The sequence below is a fragment of the Bombina bombina genome, chromosome 3 (genome assembly GCF_027579735.1).
Source record: "Bombina bombina isolate aBomBom1 chromosome 3, aBomBom1.pri, whole genome shotgun sequence".
Classification (NCBI taxonomy): domain Eukaryota; kingdom Metazoa; phylum Chordata; class Amphibia; order Anura; family Bombinatoridae; genus Bombina; species Bombina bombina.
In genome coordinates this window covers 289547863-289571997 of record NC_069501.1, presented here as the reverse complement: position 1 = coordinate 289571997, position 24135 = coordinate 289547863, and positions in this window count along the sequence as shown.

The following is a 24135-nucleotide window of genomic DNA, read 5'->3' as shown; positions in this document are numbered from 1 at the left end:
ATTTTCTGACCTCTGTCAGAAAAATCTTCATTTCTACAGAATCTATTATTGTTCCCAGAAAAGGAACCCTTGTGGACGGGGACAGGGAACTCTTTTCTAAGTTCACCTTCCACCCGTGAGACCTGAGAAAAGCTAATACAATGTCTGTATGAGCCCTTGTTTTGGAAAGAGACGACGCTTGGATTAGAATGTCGTCTAAGTAAGGTGCTACAGCAATGCCCCTCGGTCTTAGAACCGCTAGAAGGGACCCTAGCACCTTTGTGAAAATTCTGGGAGCAGTGGCTAAACCGAATGGAAGAGCCACAAACTGGTAATGTTTGTCCAGAAAGGCGAACCTTAGGAACTGATGATGATCTTTGTGGATAGGAATATGCAGGTACGCATCCTTTAAGTCCACGGTAGTCATGTATTGACCCTCCTGGATTGTTGGTAAAATCGTCCGAATGGTTTCCATTTTGAATGATGGAACTCTGAGGAATTTGTTTAGAATTTTTAAATCCAGAATTGGCCTGAAAGTTTCTTCTTTTTTGGGAACTACAAACAGGTTTGAGTAAAAACCCAGTCCTTGTTCCGCTGTTGGAACTGGGTGTATCACTCCCATCTTTAATAGGTCTTCTACGCAATGTAAGAATGCCTGTTTCTTTATCTGGTCTGAAGATAAGCGAGACATGTGGAACCTTCCCCTTGGAGGAAGTTCTTTGAATTCTAGAAGATACCCCTGAGAGACTATTTCTAGTGCCCAGGGATCCGGAACATCTCTTGCCCAAGCCTGAGCAAAGAGAGAAAGTCTGCCCCCTACTAGATCCGGTCCCGGATCGGGGGCTACCCCTTCATGCTATCTTGGTAGCAGCCACAGGCTTCTTGGCCTGTTTACCCTTGTTCCAGCCTTGCATTGGTTTCCATGCTGGTTTAGGCTGGGAAGTGTTACCCTCTTGTCTAGAGGCTGCAGAGATAGGAGACGGTCCGTTCCTGAAATTGCGAAAGGAACGAAAATTAGATTTGTTCTTAGCCTTGAAAGGCCTATCCTGTGGGAGGGCATGGCCCTTTCCCCCAGTGATGTCTGAAATAATCTCCTTCAATTCTGGCCCGAAAAGGGTCTTACCTTTGAAAGGAATATTAAGCAATTTTGTCTTGGACGACACATCCGCCGACCAAGATTTTAGCCAAAGCGCTCTGCGCGCCACTATTGCAAAACCTGAATTTTTCGCCGCTAATTTAGCCAATTGAAAATTCCAAAATAAAGGAATTAGCCAACTTTAGTGCGTGAATTCTGTCCATGATTTCATCATATGGAGTCTCCTTATGGAGCGAATTTTCTAGTTCCTGGAACCAAAAAGACGCCGCCGTGGTGACAGGAATAATGCACGAAATTGGTTGGAGAAGGAAACCTTGCTGAACAAATATCTTTTTAAGCAATCCTTCCAATTTTTTATCCATAGGATCTTTGAAAGCGCAACTGTCCTCAATAGGAATAGTTGTGCGCTTGGCCAACGTTGAAACTGCCCCCTCAACCTTAGGGACCGTTTGCCATGCGTCCCTTCTGGGGTCGACAATGGGGAACATTTTCTTAAATATAGGAGGTGGAACAAAAAGGTATACCTGGCTTCTCCCACTCCTTAGTCACTATGTCCGCCACCCTCTTGGGTATCGGAAAGGCATCAGCGTGCACAGGGACCTCTAAGAATTTGTCCATTTTGCACAATTTCTCTGGAATCACCAAAGAGTCACAATCGTCAAGAGTAGTTTGCACCTCCTTAAGCAGGGCGCGGAGATGTTCTAACTTAAATTTAAATGCCACGATATCAGGTTCTGCCTGCTGAGAAACTTTTCCTGAATCAGAAATTTCTCCCTCAGACAGACCCTCCCTCACTGCCAATTCAGACTGGTGTGAGGGTAAAACAGATAAATTATCGTCAGCGCCCACTTGCTCATCCTCTGTATTTAAAACTGAGCAATCACGCTTTCTGGGAAATGCTGGCAGTTTGGATAAAAGATTTGCTATACAGTTATCCATTACTGCAGTTAATTGCTGCATAGTAACAAGCATTGGCGCGCTAGATGTACTAGATATCGCCTGCGCGGGCAAAACTGGTGTTGACACAGAAGGAGAGGATGATGAGCTATCCCCACTACCTTCATTTGAAGAATCATCTTGGGCAACCTTATTAAATGTGACAGTACTGTCCTTACTTTGTTTGGACGCCATGGCACAATTTGAACATATATTTAAAGAGGGAACCACCTTGGCCTCCATACACACAGAACATATGCTATTTGAAGGTATAGACATGTTAGACAGATTGTGGCAGGCTATTAATGCAATAAAAACGTTTTTAAACAAAACCGTTACTGTCTCTTTAAATAATAAAAAGAGCACACTTTATTTCTGAATGTTTGAAAAACTATGAAGGAAATATCCGATCTTTACAAAATTTGCACCCCAGTGTCTTAATGCTTTGAAAGTATTGCAACCCAAATTTCAAGTCTCTAACCCCTTAAATGAGCAAACCGGAGCTAATTGTTCAATTTACCGGTTTAGACACACCACAGTCCCTGCCACAGACTTTGCTGCGGCTTTTACCTTCCTTGGGGGTTATTCACCACAGAAATAAGCCTTCTTGAGCTTGTTTTTATAGCCACAGGACCCTCTCACATGAAGCTGCATGCACTGCCTCTAGAAGTAACTGCGCAACTAAGGCGCGAAAATGAGGCCTCCTCCCTCTGCATACCAGAGTGAAGGGGCCTTCCTGACTAGATTAGGCGTCTAAACAACTGCCAGGCGTAATAAAAACGTTCCCAAAAGTGTTATCAAGTCACAAAACACTCAAAAGTCATAAATATGATATAAATCAATCGATTTAGCCCACAATAGTGTCAACCAGCATAGAGCCCATTTATAAGCCTTCATTCTGTTATGAGTCTAAGAAAATGGCTTACCGATCCCATAAGGGAAAACTGACAGTCTTCTAGCATTACTATGTCTTGTTAGAAAAGAGACTAGTCATACCTGGAGCAGAAAAGTCTACAAACTGTTCCCCCCAACTGAAGTTCTCTGGTTTCAACAGTCCTGCGTGGGAACAGCAATGGATTTTAGTTACTGGTGCTAAAATCATACTCCTCTTTTAACAGAACTCTTCATCAGTTTCTGTTGTAGAGTAAATAGTACAAACCGGCACTATTTTAAAATAACAAACTCTTGATAGAAGAAATAAAACTACAACTAACACCACATACTCTTTACCATCCCCGTGGAGATGCTACTTGTTCAGAGCGGCAAAGAGAATGACTGGGGGGCGGAGCCAGAGGGGGGCTATATGGACAGCTCTTGCTGTGTGCTCTCTTTGCCATTTCCTGTAGGGGAAGAGAATATCCCACAAGTAAGGATGAAGCCGTGGACCGGACACACCAATGTAGGAGAAATAAGCATATCAATATGCTAGTTAGGAGAGGAGTTTTCAGACTATGCGAAGTTAAGGAAGTGAATTTACGTCACGTCTGGAAGCTCAGCCAGTCTCTTGTGCAATAAAACAGACAGGGCTGAATCTGTCCCCTCAGGGAACTAGCAGAAAGACCTTTCTCCTGTCCATCCTGGAGAAAAGATAAGATCCTGGCAACCTTAACTGTGCCAGGAAAAAAACACGCTCTTCACACCAGAATAAGTAGGTCCTCCACACCTTGTGGTAGATATGCTGAGTAACTGGTTTTTGAGCTTGAATAAAAGTATCAATGACACATTCAGAAAAACCTCTCTTGGCTAAGACTAAGCGTTCAATCTCCACGCAGTCAGCCTCAGAGAATATAGATTTTGATGAACAAATGGACCTTGTATCAGCAGGTCTCTGTGACAAGGTAACTTCCACGGAGGAGATAAGGACATCCCCCAGGATTACTGATATCCGCTCCTGCTTGATGCAGGCCACCACTCGAGGAAGAAGTGGTAATGGCAAAAAAGATATGAGTTAGAGACGGAACCTGGCAAAAGGAATGATGATGTCCATGCAGGACACCATGAGACCAATCACCTCCATACACTGAGCCACAGAGGGACTCAAGAAGGTCCGGAGGGCAAGACATGCTGTAGTTAGCTTGCAACGTCTCTGGTCTGTTAGAAATATCCTCATGGATATGGAGTCTATTATAGTACTCAGGAATTCCACCCTGGTACTTTGGATAAGAGAACTCTTTTCCAAGTTTATCTTCTATCCATGTGATCTAAGAAGACTGAGAAGGGACTCCGAAAATTCTTCCGCAAGACAAAAGGATGGTGCATGCACCAGAATATCATCGAAGTATGGGGCTACTACAATACCTTGTGTTCTTGCAACTTCTAGAAGAGCACCCAGAACCTTCATAAAAATTCTTGGAGCAGTAGCTAGGCCAAACGGAAGGGCAATGACCTGGAAGTGCTGGTCCAGGAATGCAAACCCCAGGAACTGAAAGTAAGCGTCCTTCAGATCTATAGTTGTCATTAACTGGCCTTCCTGAATTAAAGGAAGGATGGACCTTATCGTCTCCATCTTGAAGGAAGGGACACTGAGAAATTTGTTTAAGCACTTTAGGTCCAGAATTGTTCAGAAAGTTCCCTCCTTCTTTGGGACCACGAAAAGGTTTGAATAAAACCCCAAACCTCTTTCTTCGGTATGCATCAGGACACCTCCTCCTAAGGAGGATCAATCCCGAACGCCCCCTAGAAAGGCATCCCTCTTTTCAGGTCTGGTAGATTAGAGAGAAGGAATCTGCCCCTTGGCGGATAAGATTTGAAGCCTATCTTGTATCCCTGCGATACAACCTCTAGAACCCACGGATCCTGTACGTCCTTGAACCAGGCTTCTGGAAAAAAAAAAAAAAAAAAAAAAGTCTGCCCCCTACACATCTGATCCTGAATTGCGGGCCGCCCCTTCATGCCGATTTGATTTGATTGCTCGGGATTGGAGAAGGATTGTTGTTGTTGGGCTTTGTCAGAACGAAAATTAGAAGATTGTCATTCCTTAGACTTGTTCTTATCTTGCGGTAGGAAGAGCCCCTTGCCTCCAGTAACCGTAGAAATAATGGAGTCCAGGCCTGGACCAAATAAAATCTTTCCCATAAATGGAAGAGAAAAGGAGTAGGGACTTAGAAGTCATATCCGCAGACCAAGATTTCAACCAGAGCGCCCGGCAGGCTAGGACCACAAAGCCAGAGGCCTTTGAATTTAGGCGAATAATTTGCATGTTCGCATCACAGATAAAAACATAATTTATGCTTACCTGATAAATTTATTTCTCTTGTAGTGTATCCAGTCCACGGATCATCCATTACTTATGGGATACCAATACCAAAGCTAAAGTACACGGATGATGGGAGGGACAAGGCAGGATTAAGCGGAAGGAACCACTGCCTGAAGAACCTTTCTCCCAAAAACAGCCTCCGAAGAAGCAAAAGTATCAAATTTGTAAAATTTGGAAAAAGTGTGAAGCGAAGACCAAGTCGCGGCCTTGCAAATCTGTTCAACAGAGGCCTCATTTTTAAAGGCCCAGGTGGAAGACACAGCTCTAGTGGAATGAGCTGTAATCCTTTCAGGGGGCTGCTGTCCAGCATTCTCATAGGCTAGGCGTATTATGCTCCGAAGCCAAAAGGAAAGAGAGGTTGCCGAAGCTTTTTGACCTCTCCTCTGTCCAGAGTAAACGACAAACAGGGTAGATGTTTGACGAAAATCTTTAGTAGCTTGTAAGTAAAACTTCAAGGCACGGACTACGTCCAGATTATGTAAAAGACGTTCCATCTTTGAAGAAGGATTAGGACACAATGATGGAACAACAATCTCTTGATTGATATTCTTGTTAGAAACCACCTTAGGTAAAAACCCAGGTTTGGTACGCAGGACTACCTTATCTGCATGAAAAATCAGATAAGGAGAATCACATTGTAAGGCAGATAAGCTCAGAGACTCTCCGAGCCAAGGAAATAGCCATCAAAAACAGAACTTTCCAAGATAAAAGTTTAATATCAATGGAATGAAGGGGTTCAAACTGAACTCCTTGAAGAACTTTAAGAACCAAGTTTAAGCTCCACGGGGGAGCAACAGGTTTAAACACAGGCTTAATTCTAACCAAAGCCTGGCAAAATGCCTGGACGTCTGGAACCTCTGCCAGACGCTTGTGCAAAAGGACAGAGCAGAAATCTGTCCCTTTAAGGAACTAGCTGATAATCCTTTGTCCAGGCCCTCTTGGAGAAAAGACAATATTCTAGGAATCCTAACCTTACTCCATGAGTAATTCTTGGATTCACACCAATAAAGATATTTACTCCATATCTTGTGGTAGATTTTCCTGGTAACAGGCTTTCGTGCCTGTATTAAAGTATCAATGACTGACTCGGAGAAGCCACGCTTTGATAGAATCAATCGTTCAATCTCCATGCAGTCAGTCTCAGAGAAATTAGATTTGGATGATTGAAAGGACCTTGTATCAGAAGGTCCTGTCTTAGAGGCAGAGTCCATGGTGGAAAGGATGACATGTCCACTAGGTCTGCATACCAAGTCCTGCTAACATCGCTAGGGAACTCCTGGTTCCCCCTTGATGGTTGATGTAAGCCACAGTCGTGATGTTGTCCGACTGAAATCTGATGAACCTCAGTGTTGCTGAGGCCAAGCCAGAAGAGCATTGAATATCGCTCTTAACTCCAGAATATTTATTGGAAGGAGTTTCTCCTCCTGAGTCCACGATCCCTGTGCCTTCAGGGAATTCCAGACTGCACCCCAACCTAGAAGGCTGGCATCTGTTGTTACAATTGTCCAATCTGGCCTGCGAAAGGTCATACCCTTGGACAGGTGTACCCGAGACAACCACCAGAGAAGAGAATCTCCGGTCTCTTGATCCAGATTTAGCAGAGGGGACAAATCTGTGTAATCCCCATTCCACTGACTCAACATGCATAATTGCAGCGGTCTGAGATGAAGGCGCGCAAATGGCACTATGTCTATTGCCGCTACCATTAAGCCGATTACCTCCATACACTGAGCTACCGAAGGGCGCAGAATGGAGTGAAGAACACGGCAAGCATTTAGAAGTTTTGATAACCTGGACTCAGTCAGGTAAATTTTCTCGTCTAGATACGGAGCCACCGCTATGCCTCGCGGTCTTAGAACCGCCAGAAGTGAGCCCAGAACCTATGTAAAGATTCTCGGGGCTGTAGCCAACCCGAAGGGAAGAGCTACAAATTGGCAATGCCTGTCTAGAAAGGCAAACCTTAGAAACCGATGATGATCTTTGTGAATCGGTATGTGAAGGTAGGCATCCTTTAAGTCCACTGTGGTCATGTACTGACCTTCTTGGATCATGGGTAGGATGGTCCGAATAGTTTCCATTTTGAAAGATGGAACTCTGAGGAATTTGTTTAAGATCTTTAGATCCAAAATTGGTCTGAAGGTTCCCTCTTTTTTGGGAACCACAAACAGATTCGAATAAAAACCCTGTCCTTGTTCCGTCCGCGGAACTGGATGGATCACTCCCATAACTAGGTGGTCTTGCACACAGCGTAGGAATGCCTCTTTCTTTATCTGATTTGCAGATAGCCTTGAAAGATGAAATCTCCCTTGTGGAGGGGAAGCTTTGAAGTCCAGAAGATATCCCTGAGATATGATCTCCAACGCCCTGGGATCCCGAACATCTCTTGCCCACGCCTGGGCAAAGAGAGAAAGTCTGCCCCCTACTAGATCCGTCGCCGTATAGGGGGCCGTTCCTTCATGCTGTCTCAGAGGCAGCAGCAGGCTTTCTGGCCTGCTTGCCTTTGTTCCAGGACTGGTTAGGTTTCCAGGCCTGCTTAGATTGAGCAAAAGTTCCCTCTTGTTTTGAAGCGGAGGAAGTTGATGCTGCACCTGCCTTGAAAATTCGAAAGGCACGAAAATTAGACTGTTTGGCCTTTGCTTTGGCCCTGTCCTGAGGAAGAGTGTGACCCTTACCTCCAGTAATGTCAGCAATAATTTCCTTCAAACCAGGCCCGAATAAGGTCTGCCCCTTGAAAGGAATGTTGAGTAATTTAGCTGACCAGGATTTAAGCCATAGCGCCCTACGCGCTTGGATGGCGAATCCGGAATTCTTAGCCGTTAGTTTAGTCAAATGAACATTGGCATCAGAAACAAATGAGTTAGCTAGCTTAAGTGTTCTAAGCTTGTCAATAATTTCAGTCAATGGAGCTGTATGGATGGCCTCTTCCAGGGCCTCAAACCAGAATGCCGCTGCGGCCGTGACAGGCGCAATGCATGCAAGGGGCTGTAAAATAAAACCTTGTTGAATAAACATTTTCTTAAGGTAACCCTCCAATTTTTTATCCATTGGATCTGAAAAAGCACAACTGTCCTCAACCGGGATAGTAGTTCGCTTTGCTAAAGTAGAAACTGCTCCCTCCACCTTAGGGACCGTCTGCCATAAGTCCTGTGTAGTGGCGTCTATTGGAAACATTTTTCTAAATATAGGAGGTGGGGAAAAAGGCACACCCGGTCTATCCCACTCCTTGCTAATAATTTCTGTAAGCCTTTTAGGAAAAACATCAGTACACACTGGTACCGCATAGTATTTATCCAGCCTACACAATTTCTCTGGTACTGCAACTGTGTTAGTCATTCAGAGCAGCTAATACCTCCCCAAGCAACACACGGAGGTTCTCAAGCTTAAATTTAAAATTAGAAATCTCTGAATCAGGTTTCCCCGAATAAGAGATGTCACCCACAGACTGAAGCTCTCCGTCCTCATGATCTGCATATTGTGACGCAGTATCAGACATGGCCCTTACAGCATCTGCGCGCTCTGTATTTCTCCTAACCCCAGAGCAATTGCGCTTGCCTCTTAATTCAGGCAACCTGGATAATACCTCTGACAGGGTATTATTCATGATTGCAGCCATGTCCTGCAAGGTAATCGCTATGGGCGTCCCTGATGTAATTGGCGCCATATTAGCGTGCATCCCCTGAGCGGGAGGCGAAGGGTCTAACACGTGGGGAGAGTTAGTCGGCATAACTTCCCCCTCGTCAGAATCTTCTGGTGATATTTCTTTTATAGTTAAAGACTGATCTTTACTGTTTAAGGTGAAATCAATACATTTAGTACACATTCTCCTATGGGGCTCCACCATGGCTTTCAAACATAATGAACAAGTAGTTTCCTCTGTGTCAGACATGTTTAAACAGACAAGCAATGAGACTAGCAAGCTTGGAAAACACTTTAAACAAGTTTACAAGCAATATAAAAAACGTTACTGCACCTTTAAGAAACACAAATTGTCAAAATTTTAAATAACAGTGAAAAAAGGCAGTTACACTAACGAAATTTTTACATTGTATGTAACAAGTTAGCAGAGCATTGCACCCACTTGCAAATGGATGAATAACCCCTTAATACCCAAAATGGAATAATAAAAGACAAAAACGTTTTTTTTTGTTTTTTGTTTTTTTTCCAAACAGTCACAACAACTGCCACAGCTTTACTGTGGCTTTTTACCTCCCTCAAAAACGACTGAAGCCTTTTGAGACCTCCAGAGATGTCCTGGATCATGCAGAGGGAAACTGAATGTCTCTGTCAGTATTTTTAGCTGCACAGAAAAGCACTAAAAAAGGCCCCTCCCACTCATATTACAACAGTGGAAAGCCTAAGGAAACTGTTACTAGGCAAAATTCAAGCCAGCCATGTGGAAAAAACTAGGCCCCAATAAGTTTTATCACTAAATACATATAAAAACGATTAAACATGCCAGCAAACGTTTTATATTACATTTTTATAAGAGTATGCATCTCTATTAATAAGCCTGATACCAGTAGCTATCACTGCATTTAAGGCTTTACTTACATTAGTTCGGTATCAGCAGCATTTTCTAGCAAATTCCATCCCTAGAAAAATATTAACTGCACATACCTTATTGCAGGAAGACCTGCACGCCATTCCCTCTCTGAAGTTACCTCACTCCTCAGAATATGTGAGAACAGCCATGGATCTTAGTTACTTCTGCTAAGATCATAGAAAACGCAGGCAGATTCTTCTTCTAAATACTGCCTGAGATAAACAGTACACTCCGGTACCATTTAAAAATAACAAACTTTTGATTGAAGAATAAACTAAGTATAAAACACCACACTCCTCTTACGACCTCCATCTTGGTTGAGGCTTGCAAGAGAATGACTGGATATGACAGTTAGGGGAGGAGCTATATAGCAGCTCTGCTGTGGTGATCCTCTTGCAACTTCCTGTTGGGAAGGAGAATATCCCATAAGTAATTGATGATCCGTGGACTGGATACACTTAACAAGAGAAATTAGCAATTCTCAGAGCTTTAATTCTATCTTGAATATCCTCGAGGGGAGACTCCACCTCAACGAGTACCGACAAAGTCGCACCTGTAGGTAGCGCGGCCTCTAGAACCTCTAACATAGACAGAACCTCCTTTAACCCCTTGAGTGCTAACAGCTCTGAGCCATCGCAAATTGTCTCAGGTGTTAAGACTCTCCCACCTTGAGGAAGATCTGGGGGATCGCACCCGCTCCAACCCCGGCGATCTGGCCTGCATAGTGTCAAGCATCACCGGGGCTTCACATTCGGCGCAGTGACGTCACTGTGCAACTTTATAAAAAAAAAAAATATACAATAGACAGTATAGGGAAATGGGGCATGCTGCTTAGAAGGCTGTATCTCAGGCATCTAAGCAGCTACAGACCCTCAAGACCCACCGTTGGAGAGGTAATAGCCTAACCTCCTTTCCAACGGTATACGTCTTGGGTATATGAAGAAAAAAAAAAAAACTCATATACAGCTTAGCACCCAGTTGGGAAAAGTGCTTAGCACTCAAAGGGTTTATAAAAACCGCAAGTGCTCAATTTTAAATCTTAAGGACGATTCCTCCGCAGCAGGAGGATTAGACACTAAGGACTTTGACCCAGAAAGATCACCCTCTCAAGCTACAGAGGTTAACTCATCATCGGATAACTGGGACATAATAGCTAAATCCGATATTTAGATGACTCCAGGTCAGGGGAGCTGTTTAACCTCTCTTGCATTTGTTAGAGCGAGGTAATGCACTGAGGGCCACAGACACTGCAGTTTGTAACTGCGCGGCAAATGCCGCAGGAAAAAGAAGGGCCCCTTCCAGATGGAGGATTAGATGTGCTACGGGGAACTGCATGTGGAGTGGATAATGTTGCAAGGGTAGGAATCTCACAGGATGCCGAATCCTGAGAGGTAGACGGCTCAGAGGGACTAGGAGCCTTAGCAGGCTTGTCTCCCTTCTTAGACTTATAACGTTGTTAAAGTGAAAGTCAATCTTGATGCTCAAGTGCCCGGTTTTTAAAAATTTGATTAAAAACAGCAGCACTTTAATTCATCAAAATTTACATTTCACTCCTGTTGAGAAAAAGAAAATTACCTTTTAATCTTGACAGCAGCTCCAGCTTCCTCCGGTCGTTGCAAGTCATTTTGGACGTCAGAAATTATGGATAGGTCATCCTCCAATTACGGCTTCCCCCCTTCCCCGGGGGAATCAGTGTTTGATTCAATGCCGTGATTGGAGGAAGCCGCTGGCACTGCTGTGAAGATTAAAAAGGTAAGTTTTTTTTCCTCAACAGGAGTGAAATGTAAATTTTGAGGAATTAAAGTGCCCCTGGTTATTTTTTTGGTTTTTTTTTTAATTCTCTTTATTAAATAGAAGGAACACATGTGAATACACGTAGAAACAGAGACATTTGTTCTCCCGAACAACAAAAGGAGATAAGGCGTAAATACATGTCAGACAAGTTCTAGTACATAAGTCAGTATTACAGTCTATCATACTTTTTTTTTTCCAACATGAAATATACATAATCACAATCAGTAAGAGTAGTAAATGCAAGATTATTCCTTAGATCATGCGTTTCCCTCTATCATTTTCCATTTTTATCCTACTATTTACAACTAACAAAACCTTTATATTAACAGTAACACAATATGAACAACTTAATATATTTCCAGCTATGTCCATACCACGTTCTAGGTCTGTATCTCCACTCAGGGGGTATATGGGGCATGTTAAAGTATATTACTCCATTCGCCTCTAAGCGTAGCTTCAATGAACACCTCATGGTGCAAGAAAGGTCTCAGTATCTGTTTTTGTTGGTTAATAGGAAGGCTCTGTATATAATTCTGCCATTTACATAGAAAAGGTCTCAGCCTACGTTTGGTATCTAGGGTGGTATCAATTTGTTCTATGTACAGTTGCCGAAGCATCCTATGTTTAAAGTGAGTCAGTGTGGGAGGGACTTTGGAAGTCCACTGTGACAAAATACATTGTCGGACCAATAAGGTACTTAGAGTAAGCATGGGGTATAGTGACTTATGTTGTGGTTGCCAAGATAGAAGGAAAATTGATTTAGAGTCAAAAAGGAGGTCAGTCTTGAAGGTTAACTTGATCCAGTGTTGTAATCGTCTCCAAAATTGATTAACATACGGACACGCAAAAAAATAGTGATTGAGTGAGGGTTCTAATAATGAACATTTAATACACTGATTCGGAAGGTCCTGATTCCAATGAAATCTGTGTGCTGGGGTAATGTAGTCTTTACTTAGCATCCTGATCTGCATTTCCCTAATTTGTACCACCAAACTAGCTGACCTTGTTCTTTCTAAGATGGTAAGTATATCTCTAAAAGATATGTCCCCCAAGTATTCCCTCTGTAGTTTGGTTAGTATATTTCCCATGACATTTTTGGAAGTGTGTGTAACTAAAAGACGGGAGATAGGCGACATAGAGAAAATGCCCAGTTTATATGCAACGTGTATATGAGCCCACGGAGAGGGTTGACAGAAATCGGTGTATCGCGATATCAATGTGTTGGTATAATGTCGGACCTGAAGGTATGCATAGAAGTGTGAATTTGGTAGGCAATATTGATTTTTAAGGTCTTGATAAGTTTTGACAGTGTGTAACACGGGGTCCAAAAGATCGCCCACCGATCTGATCCCTTGAGACTTCCATACTCTGAAGGGGGCTGTTTCGTTACCTGCAGGAAAATCCATATTTCCCATCAATATTGGGATATTGGAGTGAAAAGTTAATAAAATAGAGGCGGCCTTCAAGGGCTTAGAAATTATCATATGTGCCTTCCTAGGTTTGCTTTCAACTAGAATACCAAGAGAACAAAGCAAAATTGTTGATAAAAGTAAAATTGTATGCCCTATTTGAAAAATGAACGTTTTTTTTGGACTTGACTGTCCCTTTAAGCAAGTCCTAATTGGTAAAGTCCCAGTCCTTTCCGAGGTCCCAGCAATCAAAATAATATTTCCTCTGTCTATGTAGGTCTTGTGTTCTTCTCCTAGGTCCCATTACTTTGCTGCCAGCTTGGCCCAACACTCTGAGGAAGGGAGAAAGAGAAAGGACACAGCCACATATGTGTATCGGAAAACAGATAAACAAACAAGATGAAGCAGGTGCAACACAGGGTACATATTCCAGCGGCACTCAGTTGTGCCTATAGTTACAGGCTGGGCCTTCAACAGCAGCCCAGCTTGCTGGTTCCATAGGAAAAGCAATATTGAACCTCATATATATGCAGAGGGGGGGGGGGGATAAAACACAAATACATGCAGGACATGTGTGAATCTGTCGGACCAGGGATACTTTAAAGAAAGGAAAAGCAGATTACAGTATACTCACAACAGCTCGCTGTGATCCAAGTTAGCATGCTGTCCCATGTAAGGATAAGTAGAGAAAAAAGGCAGTATTGCCCTTTCACTTCTCCCTTCCCTCTTTAATCCATAAAGGAACCCCTCCAACCAAATGAGATTGTAGCTTGTGCTACATTGTTCACATGCTTAGGTGATGTTCTTTAACCCTTGCTAACCCTTATTTAGCAGAGTCAATTATATTAACCACTTAGGGGAGGGGTGTCCACAGGGAGGGCAGATATACCCCTTGAGTTCCACAGCCCTTATATACTAGGGGGCTTCCAGATAGCGCTAGATGGTAAAAGCGCAACTTATTGGTTCCTGTGCTACCACCCTAAAGGTGTATGTAACTCCCGGCAATGCCCTAGGGACACGAAGGAGCAGGAACCTCATTGATTGCTTTCCCCTCCTGTTTCCGCTTGCCTAGGGAGAAGCTGACCCGCTTGGGAGTAACAGGCAGTCAAGGATCCCGACTGATGCTTTGGTATCCCACCACCTGGTTACCCAGCTTTGCGGTCGTCGTCGCCGCCACCGCCATCGTCCCCCCGAGCCCTACTCTTTGCGCGTATCTCAACGCAAACCTCAAGCGTGCACATCAGCGCACGGAACCACACCCACCGAATTGTATTCTTCTTAATACAAAAGGAAGTTCAGTATTGCTTGGGGCTAAATCTATTCGGGGAATGAAAACATTTTGCCATTCAGCTGTACCTGTTAATACTTGTGCAATAATTACATTTTCTTGCAATGCTTGCACAACTAATCTGGTCAAGAAAATAGAGACACACACTCACTGAGACAGAACAATAGCTAGAAAAACTTCCGTGCTTGTCCACAAGGCCAGTGCCACTCAGGGTGCAGTCTATTTTTGCACACTATGCCTTTTCTCAGAGAAAAAATATCCTGTAGCATATCAATCTGATCCTGCCCAATGACAGTCCAGCATCGAAATACCAGGCAATTCTTCTCTGAACAAGACAAAAAACAAACCCCAGAAGTACGTTTCGGCCTCTCTTGGGCCTCGTCAGTGAGGTGCAGTTGCATATCTCTAGGGCATGTGTGCAAGGAGTCCACGTCTGGTTTCCCCCTTTTACTCTTAGGGAGACCTAAGAGCAATTTACATAAAATCATGTAAATTTATGCAAATTGCTCTTGGATCTCCCTAAGAGTAAAAGGGGAAACCAGACATGGACTCCTTGCACACATGCCCTTAGAGAGATGCGACTGCACCTCACTGACGAGGCCCACAAAAGGCCGAAACGATCGTCTGGGGTTGTTGTTTCTCTTGTTCAGAGAGGAATTGCCTGGTATTTCAGTGCTGGACTGTCATTGGGAAGGGTCAGACTGATATGCTACAGGATATTTTTACTCTGTGAAGGGGCATAGTGTGCTAAAAGAGTATGCACCCTGAGTGGCACTGAAAATGAACAGGCACGGAAGTTTTTCTAGCTTTTGTTCTGTCTTAGCTGAGTGCATCTCTGTCTCTTTTTATATTTTTACAACTAATCTGGTAGGAAAAAAGGATGAAGGTAGCACTCTCAGCAACTGGAAAACACCTTTAATAGGAGCAACGTTTCGAGGCTACTTGCCTCTTTCTCAAGCTTACACAAACTGAAAAGTGAACAAGACTTTATTCACATGGCAATTAGTGGAGGGCCAATCCCCAAGCTCACAAGGGGCGTGTGCACTATGACATCACACTCACATTGAAAAATTAAATTGTTAACCCATTAGAGACTAACTGGAGGATTGGTCCAACAACTAAATACAATAATAAAACAAAAGCAATTACACAGAGACTAGAGATAGCATAATAGGATCAAAAATAAAAAGCAAAATACTTAAACAACAACAGTATTTTAAATTAGTGGCAAGAGATCAAGAGATGAAATGTGAATAAAGTCTTGTTCACTTTTCAGTTTGTGTAAGCTTGAGAAAGAGGCAAGTAGCCTCGAAACGTTGCTCCTATTAAAGGTGTTTTCCAGTTGCTGAGAGTGCTACCTTCATCCTTTTTTCCTACTTGATTCCTTCAGATCTTGGTTGGGGGTCTGTGAAGGTTTGAGCACATATCTCCTGCAAATCCTGCAGTGTTACATATGGAGGGGATGACCCAGGAGTGCTGATCCTAACATCACTTTATCTATGTGTTTACCCACCTTGGGATTACAGCACCCACAATAAATAAACATTTTCTTCAAGGATACTCACCTTATTCCATCAATATGGCAAGTGAAACTGGTGTGTTTGCTTACACAGAGGAAGAGGCAGCACGTATTGCTACGCTCACAGTGGGACCCAGGGAGTTTCTCGCGGCTCCTGACAAAGACATACAAAAACGGGAACTTGAAAAATTGGTTAAAAGACAGATTAACTTACAACTCCATTCGACAACATTAGCGGAATACTACAGAGTCCGCCGGATACCTAGAGGTATGCGCTCACCACTCCAGCCCACCTTCTTTGCTGACAACCCTGAGTTCTGCATTAAATATCAGCAGATTCTCAATAAATCCTCCATGGACATTATGACCTTAAATATCGAATTTTCCAATATGGAACTGAATACGTTAGGACCCGCTATTGTTACACAGCAGAATAAGCTCCGGGAAACAACCGGTGAAGCGGAGTGTCCTTACCGACATCAAAGATGCGACCGATGCCTTCAAACAGGAAGTGGAGGAGAGGAAGCGCCGGAAGTTCAGGCGCGACGAACAAGATTATGCTACCGGAAGAGTTTACAGGTGGAACCGCGGCAGGAGGAGATCAGGCAATACCTTTGCCAGGAGACCCAACTATTACACACGGCGGAATGCCGGATCCAATACTGGATCATCATCGGGGTCTGAAGGATCGATCACAGAGCCAAGTAATGCGGTTATCACTTCCCCCCAGTCCGCTCCTTTTTTAGGGGCAGGGACAAGTACTGCAAGCGGCGGAGGACCAGGAGAGGCGGCGGTGGGCCGAGGAGAGGACACCGAGCGAGATCTTACCAACAATGCAGGAAGAGGTAAATGTAGTTAATCTGTCTTCTAGGATATTGACTGTGCTCAATAAGGGGTTATCGTTTTGCCCCACTGAGGAACCTGACCCGTTTGCCCTGATGATTGACCTCACACGATTCTTTAGGTTACTTAGATTGAAGGCCTTCTTTAATAATCCCACTAGGCCAATTATGAGTCCCCCATTGGATTCCAACCCAGAGATGTTTGTTATCAGTAACCTGGGACTGCATAGTAAAAGTACATTTAACCCCTCAGGGGATAATCCAGCTGTGGAGACCTACATTAAGACTGTGGAAACTGAATTTAAAGCAGCGGTTGACAAACACAAACAGAAACAAAGGAATTATAATGTGACCAGAAAAGAATATCAGGCCCTTAGATCTTTACAGAACGACAGAGACATTACCATCAAGCCGGCCGACAAAGGCGGAGCCTTGGTTATTCTGGACACTACAAAATATAATACTGAGATACTGAGACAGTTGGGTGACTCTGATGTTTACAAAAGACTGGATAGTGACCCCCTTAGAGATATTGTTAGAATACTTAAGAAAGAGATTGAAAGGGGTGTTCGTTATGATATTATTAGTCAAAAACTGGCCCAGTTTTTACTTATTAAGAATCCTGTCACTCCAGTTTTTTATGTTATGCCCAAAATTCACAAGAGCTTAATTGACCCTCCTGGCCGCCCTATTGTGGCAGGCATAGGCTCAGTATTAAGCCCCACAGCCCAGTTTCTAGACAAGATTCTGTCACCTCTAGTTAGTTCTGGCAAATCCTATATTAAAGATACTTTGGTTTTATATCTAAAATTCAACAATTTGATGATTTACAAGATGTTTTGTTATCAACTTGGGATGTGGCATCATTGTACACTGTCATCCCCCATGGTGTGGGGGTTGAGAGTGTACATGATGCACTATCCAAATGTGGTCTTTACAGTGATGTACAATGTGATTTTCTGACCAGGCTACTTGAGCTGGTATTAACTAACAATTACTTTATGTATGACAATTATTTCTATCTACAAAAGAAAGGGACGGCGATGGGGTCAAATGTGGCCCCATCTTACGCCTGTTTAACAATGAATTGGGTGGAAGAAAAGTATGTTTACACTCATCCGTTGTTTCAGAAAAGGTGTTTAGGGTGGATTCGCTATATAGATGACCTCTTCATCTTGTGGCGGGGCACCCAAGAGGAACTCAATATATTGAAAGGTGATATAGAAATGGAAGTCCCATTTTTAAGATTTAGTGCAAAAACAAGTACCACTAATATTGAGTTCCTTGACACCATGGTATATGTCTCAGGAGGTAAATTGGAGACAGATTTATACACAAAGCCTATTGATCGCAACACTTTGTTGCATAGATCTAGCTTTCATCCCCCTAGAACATTCAAAAGCGTACCAAAGTCCCAACTCATACGAGTTAATAGAATTGTCAGTGACCCAGAGTTAATAGAATTGTCAAGTGGGTATAGCCCACTTGAACGTAATCAGATCCAGGTAGATCCTACTGTTGATCCTGTAGCTAAAAACACAGGGTATTCAAATAGGATCTCTTTTGTGAGTACTTTTAGTGCCATGAGTAAGAGCATTTTTCATATAATCAAAAAATATTGGTTTGTGCTGAAGGAGGCTTGTCCAGAGATTTCAGAATTTAAAGAAGTCCCACGAGCAGCTTATCGTAGAGGCAATACTATGGGCAAAAAAGTGGTGCGTATGTTAATACCTCTACTAAGGGTCAAACGTTTTTGGGTACCCCTAGGAATGGAACTTTTCCATGCCTGGGGTGTGCACAATGTAACAGCGTAATTAAAGGTGGAGAAATATCTCACCCATACACAGGCAAGAAATTTAAGATCCCAGGGTATTTTACATGTAACTCTACATACGTAGTCTATGCCCTTAAGTGCCTATGTGGTTTACTATATATAGGCGAGACCACCCAGAAGGTCAAGGACCGCTTCTGTCAGCACAAGTGCAGTATTGGCAATGAGAAATTGTCTCATCTTCCTGTCCCCTCACATTTTCTGGAAAAAGGCCATCAAGCCAATCAATTAAGATTCATGGTGATTGACCATGCCAATAAAAAAAAAAAAAGAGGAGGAGACAGGTTGAGAGACTTATTGTATAGAGAGGCCAAATGGATTTGGCAATTAGACACTATGTCACCTAAAGGACTCAATAGAGAGTTTGATCTCTTGCCACTAATTTAAAATACTGTTGTTGTTTAAGTATTTTGCTTTTTATTTTTGTTTAACATTTTTATTTTTGATCCTATTATGCTATCTCTAGTCTCTGTGTAATTGCTTTTGTTTTATTATTGTATTTAGTTGTTGGACCAATCCTCCAGTTAGTCTCTAATGGGTTAACAATTTAATTTTTCAATGTGAGTGTGATGTCATAGTGTACACGCCCCTTGTGAGCTTGGGGATTGGCCCTCCACTAATTGCCATGTGAATAAAGTCTTGTTCACTTTTCAGTTTGTGTAAGCTTGAGAAAGAGGCAAGTAGCCTCGAAACGTTGCTCCTATTAAAGGTGTTTTCCAGTTGCTGAGAGTGCTACCTTCATCCTTTTTTCCTACTTGATTCCTTCAGATCTTGGTTGGGGGTCTGTGAAGGTTTGAGCACCTATCTCCTGCAAATCCTGCAGTGTTACATATGGAGGGGATGACCCAGGAGTGCTGATCCTAACATCACTTTATCTACAACTAATCTGGTGCCATTACCTCTTATGGTGTTAAGATTACTCAAAAGCATAGTAATACTACCTTTTTAGATTGAGTTTATGAATTGGCATTCCAGAAGGTGCCAATGCATTTAAACACTCAACTGGGTAGTTATCCCTATCTTCCTGTGATTCATCATCAATGGAATCTGTACTTAAAAGGGACACTGAACCCAAATTTTCTCTTTCATGATTCATAGAGAGCATGCAATTTTAAGCAACTTTCTAATTTACTCCTATTAACAATTTTTCTTCATCCTCTTGCTATCGTTATTTGAAAAAGAAGGCATCTAAGCTTTTTTTTAGGTTCAGAACTCTGGACAGCACTTTTTTATTGGTGGATGAATTTATCCACCAATCAGCAAGGACAACCCAGGTTGTTCACCAAAAATGGGCCGGCAAGAGAATGAAGAAAAACATAATTTATGCTTACCTGATAAATTCCTTTCTCCTGTAGTGTAGTCAGTCCACGGGTCATCCATTACTTATGGGATTATATCTCCTCCCTAACAGGAAGTGCAAGAGGATCACCCAAGCAGAGCTGCTATATAGCTCCTCCCCTCTACGTCATACCCAGTCATTCGACCGAAACCAAACGAGAAAGGAGAAACTATAGGGTGCAGTGGTGACTGGAGTTTAATTTAAAATTTAGACCTGCCGTAAAAACAGGGCGGGCCGTGGACTGACTACACTACAGGAGAAAGGAATTTATCAGGTAAGCATAAATTATGTTTTCTCCTGTTAAGTGTAGTCAGTCCACGGGTTATCCATTACTTATGGGATACCAATACCAAAGCTAAAAGTACACGGATGACGGGAGGGACAGGCAGGACCTTTACATGGAAGGAACCACTGCCTGAAGAACCTTTCTCCCAAAAACAGCCTCCGAAGAAGCAAGTGGAAGCCACAGCTCTGGTAGAATGAGCTGTAATTCTTTCAGGAGGCTGCTGTCCAGCAGTCTCATAGGCTAAACGTATTATGCTACGAAGCCAGAAGGAGAGAGAGGTAGCCGAAGCCTTTTGACCTCTCCTCTGTCCAGAATAAACGACAAACAGGGAAGAAGTTTGTCGAAAATCTTTAGTTGCCTGTAAATAGAATTTCAGGGCACGGACAACGTCCAGATTGTGCAGAAGTCGTTCCTTCTTTGAAGAAGGGTTAGGGCACAATGATGGAACAACAATCTCTTGATTGATATTCCTGTTAGTGACTACCTTAGGTAAGAACCCAGGTTTAGTACGCAGAACTACCTTGTCTGAATGAAAAATCAGATAAGGAGAATCACAATGTAAGGCAGATAACTCAGAGACTCTTCGAGCCGAGGAAATAGCCATTAAAAACAGAACTTTCCAAGATAACAGCTTGATATCAATGGAATGAAGGGTTCAAACGGAACACCCTGTAAAACGTTAAGAACTAAGTTTAAGCTCCATGGCGGAGCAACAGTTTTAAACACAGGCTTAATCCTGGCCAAAGCCTGACAAAAAGCCTGAACGTCTGGAACTTCTGACAGACGCTTGTGTAGAAGAATGTACAGAGCTGAGATCTGTCCTTTTAACGAACTAGCAGATAAACCCTTTTCTAAGCCTTCTTGTAGAAAAGGCAATATCCTAGGAATCCTAACCTTACTCCATGAGTAACTCTTGGATTCGCACCAATGTAAGTATTTACGCCATATTTTATGGTAAATTTTCCTGGTAACAGGTTTCCTAGCCTGTATTAAGGTATCAATCACTGACTCCGAGAATCCACGCTTTGATAGAATCAAGCGTTCAATCTCCATGCAGTCAGCCTCAGAGAAATTAGATTTGGATGTTTGAAAGGACCCTGAACCAGAAGGTCCTGTCTCAGAGGCAGAGACCATGGTGGACAGGACGACATGTCCACCAGATCTGCATACCAGGTCCTGCGTGGCCACGCAGGCGCTATTAGAATCACTGATGCTCTCTCCTGTTTGATCCTGGCAATCAGACGAGGAAGTATCGGGAAGGGTGGAAACACATAAGCCATGTTGAAGACCCAAGGTGCTGTCAGAGCATCTATCAGAAACGCTCCCGGGTCCCTGGACCTTGATCCGTAACAAGGAAGCTTGGCGTTCTGGCGAGACGCCATGAGATCCAGATCTGGTTTGCCCCAACGCCGAAGCAGTTGTGCAAATACCTCCGGGTGAAGTTCCCACTCCCCCGGATGAAAAGTCTGGCGACTTAGGAAATCCGCCTCCCAGTTCTCCACGCCTGGGATGTGGATCGCTGACAGGTGGCAAGAGTGAGACTCTGCCCAGCGAATTATCTTTGAGACTTCCATCATCGCTAGGGAACTCCTTGTCCCTCCCTGATGGTTGATGTAAGCCACAGTCGTGATGTTGTCCGACTGGAACCTGATGAACCTCAGAGTTGCTAGCTGAGGCCAAGCCAGAAGAGCATTGAGAACTGCTCTTAATTCCAGAATGTTTATTGGAAGGAGACTCTCCTCCTGAGACCATGATCCCTGAGCCTTCAGGGAATTCCAGACAGCGCCCCAACCTAGGAGGCTGGCGTCTGTTGTTACAATTGTCCAATCTGGCCTGCTGAAGGGCATCCCCCTGGACAGATGTGGCCGAGAAAGCCACCATAGAAGAGAATCTCTGGTCTCTTGATCCAGATTCAGCATAAGGGACAAATCTGAGTAATCCCCATTCCACTGACTTAGCATGCACAATTGTAGTGGTCTGAGATGCAGGCGTGCAAAGGGTACTATGTCCATTGCCGCTACCATTAAGCCGATTACCTCCATGCATTGAGCCACTGACGGGTGTTGAATGGAATGAAGGACACGGCAAGCATTTAGAAGTTTTGTTAACCTGTCTTCTGTCAGGTAAATTTTCATTTCTACAGAATCTATAAGAGTCCCCAAGAAGGGAACTCTTGTGAGTGGCAATAGAGAACTCTTTTCTACGTTCACCTTCCACCCATGCGACCTTAGAAATGCCAGAACCAACTCTGTATGAGACTTGGCAGTCTGGAAACTTGACGCTTGTATCAGAATGTCGTCTAGGTACGGAGCTACCGAAATTCCTCGCGGTCTTAGTACCGCCAGAAGAGAGCCCAGAACCTTTGTAAAGATTCTTGGAGCCGTGGCTAACCCGAAGGGAAGAGCTACAAACTAGTAATGCCTGTTTAGGAAGGCAAACCTTAGGTACCGATAATGATCCTTGTGAATCGGTATGTGAAGGTAGGCATCCTTTAAATCCACTGTGGTCAGGTATTGACCCCTTTGGATCATAGGTAAGATTGTACGAATAGTTTCCATTTTGAACGATGGAACTCTTAGGAATTTGTTTAGGATCTTTAAGTCCAAAATTGGTCTGAAGGTTCCCTCTTTTTTGGGAACCACAAACAGATTTGAGTAAAACCCTTGTCCGTGTTCCAACCGCGGAACTGGATGGATCACTCCCATTAGTAAAAGGTCTTGTACACAGCGTAGAAACGCTTCTCTTTTTATCCGGTTTGCTGACAACCTTGAAAGATGAAATCTCCCTTTTGGAGGAGAAGCTTTGAAGTCCAGAAGATATCCCTGAGATATGATCTCTAACGCCCAGGGATCCTGGACATCTCTTGCCCCAAGCCTGGGCGAAGAAAGTCCTGCCCCCCCACTAGATCCGTTTCCGGATCGGGGGGCCCTCACTTCATGCTGTCTTAGGGGCAGCAGCAGGTTTCTTCTGGCCTGCTTGCCCTTGTTCCAGGACTGGTTAGGTTTCCAGCCCTGTCTGTAGCGAGCAACAGTTCCTTCCTGTTTTGAGCTGAGGAAGTTGATGCTGCTCCTGCCTTGAAGTTACGAAAGGCACGAAAATTAGACTGTCTAGCCTTGGTTTGGCTCTGTCTTGAGGCAGGGCATGGCCCTTACCTCCAGTAATGTCAGCGATAATTTCTTTCAAACCGGGCCCGAATAATGTCTGCCCTTTGAAAGGTATGTTAGCAATTTAGATTTAGAAGTCACATCGGCTGACCAGGATTTAAGCCACAGCGCTCTGCGCGCTTGAATGGCGAATCCGGAATTCTTAGCCGTAAGTTTAGTTAAGTGTACTACGGCATCGGAAATAAATGAATTAGCTAGCTTAAGGACTCTAAGCTTGTCTGTAATCTCATCCAATGTAATTGAGTTAATGGTCTCTTCCAGAGACCTCAAACCAGAATGCCGCCGCAGCCGTGACAGGCGCAATGCATGCAAGGGGGTTGTAAATATAAAACCTTGTTGAACAAACATTTTCTTAAGGTAACCCTCTAACTTTTTATCCATTGGATCTGAAAAAGCACAGCTATCCTCCACCGGGATAGTGGTGCGCTTAGCCAGAGTAGAAACTGCTCCCTCCACCTTAGGGACCGTCTGCCATAAGTCCCGTGGTGGTGGCGTCTATTGGAAACATTTTTCTAAATATAGGAGGGGGGTGAAAAAGGCACACCGGGGTCTATCCCACTCCTTGTTAATAATCTCTGTAAGCCTCTTAGGTATAGGAAAAACATCAGTACACACCGGTACCCGCATAGTATCTATCCAGCCTACATAATTTCTCTGGAATTGCAACCGTGTTACAATCATTCAGAGCCGCTAATACCTCCCCTAGTTAATACACGGAGGTTCTCAAGCTTAAATTTAAAATTTGAAATGTCTGAGTCCAGTTTACTTGGATCAGATCCGTCACCCACAGAATGAAGCTCTCCGTCCTCAATGTTCTGCAAATTGTGACGCAGTATCAGACATAGCTCTAATA